Consider the following 6,684-nt stretch of genomic DNA (forward strand, 5'->3'; position numbering starts at 1 on the left):
CCTATTTTTGATATTGAATCCATTATAAAATATTATGTCAGTCTCTCGAGATTGTACTTTATTTCTTAATGCAGTATTCGATTACAAAATAGGAGAAATCAAAATCTGCGTGGTGACATAATTTTTCCCAACAAGGTTTTTCTGGCGACTCCACTGGGGATCAATCATCTCTCCATCTTTAGCAGTTTTTTATACTCTTTAATTGGTAGTATACTTGTGCTCGTTATAGGTTGTAACTACCTTTCTTCTGCCGGTTCTTTTATTCATTTCATTCTTGAATAATTTGGTCGGTATCTAAATAAATTTTAGAGATCTTATTTTGGACCCCGTTAAAAAACTAACAAGGAGCTCCTTTGTATGACCTTTTTGTAAAGAAAATTATTATGTGCTAATTTGAATGTTGCAGTTACATTTTTCTTGTAGCTTTATATTTGACTTAGCACTGGGTCCAAAATCTCTTTGCCCAATCTTTAGTAATATGTACATGTACTTCTTTTAGTAACTTAATGTATTATTTGGATTGGGTCCGAAAAATTTTTAATCTTCAAAATTTTAAACTTTTTCGTGTCCTAGCTAACAAGTTGCAGTTATATATTTTTATAACTCGACACGTAGTAGGACAAATTTTAAGAAAATTTGAGCTTTTAAATCAAAATTTTCTCCCTTTCTAAACCAACATGTTGTAGTTATATATTTTTATAACTTAATATGTGTTGTAGGACAGGGTCCAAAAGCTCAAACCTTCAAATCAAAACTTTCTACTTGTCCTAATAACATATTGTAGTTACATGTCATTCGTAGCTTGATATGTTTGCTAGGATAGGGTCCAGAATCTGATCTACGCAAGATTGTCAAGATTAAAGTTAATTTACATTGAGAAAAGTTTGAAGGTTTGAATACAAGTTAAGCTTATAAAAATAATTTTGCTAGAGAAAATAGCAGGTTGAATTCTTCTAAAAACAAATTTACCTCTATCTTCCTTAGATTATAACTAAAACTTCATTGTGGTTGACTCTTCTAAACACTTAAAGAGTAAGATCTATAGTTATCAATGCTAAAAAGAAAAGTGTGTTCCATCCCTCCCTTCACTTGGGTGGATTAACGCTTTAGATGAAGATATATTTAACCTCATTTCCTTTTGGAACCTCAAAGCACAAAAGTTTAGCTAATTTTGCTAAGTTCCTAGCAATCGCTGAATTAAATTCAAATATATTTTCAAATCTTCTATTCAACCATATTATGATTTTTGTAATCTTAGGAGTATAAATATTGGTTGATATATTGAAGTTTGAAAATCATTTTAAATTCCCTCACCTTTAAACCTTATTGTAAGTTAAAGTTTAATATGCCTATAAATCCTATTTCCTAAGAGTACAACATGGATACGACGATTTGTCCTCTGCCATGTGGTTCAACTCTGATAGAAAATGGATTTAAGGCATGCGAAGAAGATAAATAGACAAGTTATATAAAAGCTTTTGTTCATCATCTAAAGTTTTCTCTTATGGCAATATTTTTAAATCAAATATTAGCTAAGTTTACTCTTGGCTTATTACTCCATTTGAGAAAACTCATGAGCAATTCTTATTAAGATTGATCATCTTAAATTCCCCTTTCAGTCAAAGACTTGGGATAATTCAAGGTTCTTTATTAAGGCTAACCCATGATATGATAAACATTTCTTTGTCATATGGCTTTTCCTTAAAATGAATTGACACACCTTGAATTGATACTGAGTTATTATGCATCTCATACGCATCTTGCAAGTTGATGAACTTGTTTCATAATTATCTCATTCAAGTTATTTATTCATACTATAGGATTGAGTCTGATTTGTAGATCCATCTTTTTTGTATAAGAGGGTTAATTTTCTATTCTTATACTTTGAAGATGATTTTACAGCTGAGATAATAATCTCAAGATTTAAGTAAATGAAACCTAAAAAAAAAAGGTAAAGAAGGAAAAGAAATGAAGTGAAAAAGAGACACGTTCATTAAATGTGTAGCAAAAAAAAAAATGGCTTCCCTTTCTTAATCTTAAATATCATAGGACATATTCATCCTTTAGTATTTTTAACACTTGACTTTGAGAATTCAAAATTTTGGTTCATCATCAAATATTGATGTTTTATTAGATACAAAATATATATCATTTAAAGAATTTAAAAAGATTGGACTTCTACCTCTACTTTAATTTTCTTTGGATATAATTCTTAATTCAAAAAGAATGAAAAGATAACGAAGAAAACCTCAGTTTTGCTTGTAGGGAGCTTTGATCTGGGTAAACAAAATCTAAATCTTGAGACCTCTCTAGTTAACAACTTGAGTAGGTCAGTTCATATCTTCAAATCATTTTCAAGAAAAATCACATAGATAATCAATCTGAATGGAATTATAATGGTGCTGGTTGTGCATTATTGGGTTTCACATATCTAACTTAATCAAGATGCATAAACAAACTATTATCCAAATATCTTCAACTCTCTTTTAAATATCTTTCAATTTGAATGAGATTCTAGACAGGTCCTGATGCTAGATGACCTATAGTGGTATTTATGGATATAAAAATCACTTTATTTAGATTCAAAATTTTTAAACTAAACTAAGGGACATCCCTTAGTTAGTTTTGAGATGATTGTCAAATGTTCTCATTCACTATTGAGAAGATGTCACGTCCAATTTAAATATATCATTGACTGAACTAGGATGTTAGAACATGAGAGATTTTATCCTTAGTGATGTCAACGATATCTTTGTTTGAATCTTTGCTAAACGTCAAATCAAAATCAAACTACAATTTGACCTAGTCCATTATTGACTAATCTTGGATGTTAGAATCGGAGGGATTCTATTCCCGATAAAGTCTATGATGGCTTCGTCAAATAGATATAAAATTCAATTCAAGGTATATCTTTATCATAAACTAGATTCGGTTGTTAGAGCCTAAACAACTCTATCTTCATTTCTTTTCATAGCTTTGAAATTCAAAATATTTTGAAACTACAATTTTATTTAAAGGAAATTGTTAAGTTTTAACTTTTGATTGAAATCGTTCTGGTCATATTCAAACTATTTAATTTAGAGGGAGTCAACCTATTCTTCGTTGTGTTTTTGAATCTTTTCCAATGTCATTTTGATTGGGTGAAGATGATTAAAACTTAAGCGATCACAGTCAAATATTATAAGAAAATTATCAAATAAAAATAAAGCTTTCACTTTTTGATGAAAATCAAACTTTTTTCAAGCATTGTGAGTATTTAATATTCCTTAGTGTTTTCACTATAAAGGATGCTCAAATGTTTTTGAATCTTTTCTCATGTCTTTTTCATTGGGTTAAGATGATTAAAACTTAAGCGATCACAGTCAAATATTATAAGAAAATTATCAAATGAAAATAAAGCTTTCACTTTTTGATGAAAATAAAATTTTTCTCAAGCATTGTGAGTATTTGATATTCCTTAGTGTTTTCACTATAAAGGATGCTCAAATATACTCATTATTCTATAACAACTCATGCAAAATTAAAATTTTCTAAGAAAAATTTTATCATGTTGCATTTAGTTCTCTTAAAACATATAAACGAAGACTCTAGAAAATTCTTATTATTTTCTTCGAGTTAATCGAAACAAATTCAATTATAGAATCAATCTTTGAACAAAATCTTGCATTTCTCCTTTGGTGGTCGAGATGCTTTGTTAAGTCTTTACTTATCAAAGATAATCAAACTACTCCCCTTTTGTTTTTCTCATATATGATGATCCGATATAAAAACATAATCCCTAGTGGATTATTTGTAAGTTATAAATATCATTTATAATGAAGGATAAAATAAAATTTTAATCAAAAGATTTTCAAGTCTTTCAATCGTCAAAATGTTTTTTCTTTCCCTTCTAGAAAATGACATATATAAAATCTTATGATCTCTAGTAGAACATTTGCAAGTTGTCAATGTCATATGTGGTTGAGGGAAAAGATTCAAAGCTTTAAAGAAATCAACTTTATTTTAAACATTCACCAACCTAAAATCCGTCTTTAGGTCTAAGTCCGCTTTTACGGCATCCTACTGACTTTCTGGCTTAAGTCCGCTCTTACGGTAGCCATCCAGCTTAAATCCGTCTTTAGGTCTAAGTCCGCTTTTACGACATCTTATTGACTTTCTGGCCTAAGTCCGCTCTTACGGCAGCCAAACCTGTTTAAATTCTTCTTTAGGTCTAAGTCCGCTTTTACGGCATCCGACTTCTGGCTTAAGTCCGCTCTTACGGCAGCCAAACCTTTTTAAATCTGTCTTTAGGTCTAAGTCTGCTTTTACGGTATCCTATTGACTTTCTTGCTTAAGTTCGCTCTTACGGCAGCCAAACCTGATTAAATCCATCTTTAGTTCTAAGTCCGCTTTTACGGCATCCTATTGATTTTCTGGCCTAAGTCCGCTCTTACGGCAGCCATCTAGTTTAAATCAGTCTTTATGTCTAAGTCCGCTTTTACGGTATCCTATTCTAAGTCCGCTTTTACGGCATCTTATTGACTTCTGGCTTAAGTCAGCTTTTACGGCAGTCATCCTGTTTAAATATGTCTTTAGGTCTAAGTCCTCCTACGGCATTCTATTGACATTCTTGAAGTTAGGTATAAGCATCCCTGGTGGCATCCTAATCTTCATCCCGAAGTGAAGTATAAGCATCCCTAGTGGCATCTTCTCTTCAGTAAATTTTAAATCTTAAATCGATCCTCTATGATTAGGTGTGAGTCCCCACACTTAGGCTTCCTTTTCATATGATCTTCCGATCCTTTAAGGTTAGGTGTGAGTCCCCACACTTAGGCATCCTTTCCTTACGATCATCCGCTAGAGTTGGAGAACGCCCCTCGTGGCACCATCCTAGTGTAAATTTTAAATCTTAAATCGATCCTCTATGATTAGGTGTGAGTCCCCACACTTAGGCTTCCTTTTCATATGATCTTCCGATCCTCTGAGGTTAGGTGTGAGTCCCCACACTTAGGCATCCTTTCCTCACGATCATTCGCTAGAGTTGGAGAACGCCCCTCGTGGCACCATCCTAGTGTAAATCTTAAATTTTAAATCAATCATCTATGATTAGGTGTGAGTCCCCACCTCTAGTTGGATTTCTCCTCATTGAGCATGGTCTTAATCTCGACCTCAAAAAGCTAATAACAGACTAATGATAGACCAATCTTCACGTTTTATTTGGATTACATGCAACATATGCTTCTTTCCAATCAAGATATAATCGATCCCAGCGGGAGTTGATTCGACCTCTTCCATACAAGTTAACGTCATCGAGTGAAACTCTGACAAACAACCTCGGATAGGTCAAACATCATTAGTGGATTTCCTCGACCTCTTCCATACAGGTTAACGTCATCGAGTGAAACTCTGACAAACAACCTCGGATAAGTCAAACATCCTTAGTGGATTTTCTCGACCTCTTCCATACATGGTAACATCATCGACTGAAGCTCTGACAAACAACCTCAGATAGGTCAAACATCCTTAGTGGATTTCCTCGACCTCTTTCATACAGGTTAATGTCATCTAGTGAAGCTCTGACAAACAACCTCAGATAGGTAAAACATCCTTAGTGGATTTCCTCGACCTCTTTCATACAGTTAACGTCATCGAGTGAAGTTCTGACAAACAACCTCGGATAGGTCAAACATCCTTAGTGGATTTCCTCGATCTCTTCCATACAGGTTAACTTCATCGAGTAAAGCTCTGACAAACAACCTAGGATAGGTCATTCATCTTTGATGAATTTTCTCAACATTTTTCATACAAGTTAATGTCTTCGAGCAACGCTTCGACAACAACCTTGGATATATAAACAATTCTTGGTGGCTTTCCTGGACCTCTTCACATAGTTAAACATCTTTGATGGATCCCATCGACCTCTTCTCTAAAGCATTTCGAAGCACTTCTTGGTTCCTTCAAATAAGGATTAAATCCTCGATAGGCCTCCACTAGCATCATTAGACGGTTGCGGTTGACACAATATTTGACCTCCACCATCAAATTGTCAGTTATATGCCCCCATCATCATGCATACCTTCTATCTTCAACAAAATACAGCTTAATTATCATCATCAGCTCATCGTCTGCTCTCTAACATCGGAATACCACCTAACCACTTCCAAGAGGCTTTCATTGCCATACTCCATGCATTAAAGGATCGGCTTACAATCGTTGAATCTCTCCCCAAGGGAGGCCACCGTTGGGTTGTTTCTACCTTTTGCAAGAAAGCAAAATTTCAATCTCCTTCAATGCCCTCCGAGCTACCAATCCATACAAGGATCAGCACAAGAGGACAATGCTTTGATTGTCGTCAGCACCCTCCGAGCTATCAATCCATAAAAGGATCAACATAAGAGAACAAAGCTTTGATCGTCGCCAATGTTCGCTTTCATCGCCACCTATGCTCCCCAAGCTACCAATCCAAGTAAAAAACTTGGACCGACACAAGAGAACTAGGCTTTGTTCGCCGCCAATGTTCGCTTTGATCGCCACCTATGCTCCCCGAGCTACCAATCCAAGTAAAAAACTTGGACCGACACAAGAGAACTAGGCTTTGATCGCCGCCAATGTTCGCTTTGATCGCCACCTATGCTCCCCGAGCTACCAATCCAAGAAAACTTGGATCGGCACAAGAGAACTAGGCTTTGATCGCCGCCAATGTTC

Source organism: Dendrobium catenatum, unplaced genomic scaffold (assembly GCF_001605985.2).
Source record: "Dendrobium catenatum unplaced genomic scaffold, ASM160598v2 fragScaff_scaffold_384, whole genome shotgun sequence".
In the NCBI taxonomy this organism is placed as follows: Eukaryota; Viridiplantae; Streptophyta; class Magnoliopsida; order Asparagales; family Orchidaceae; genus Dendrobium; species Dendrobium catenatum.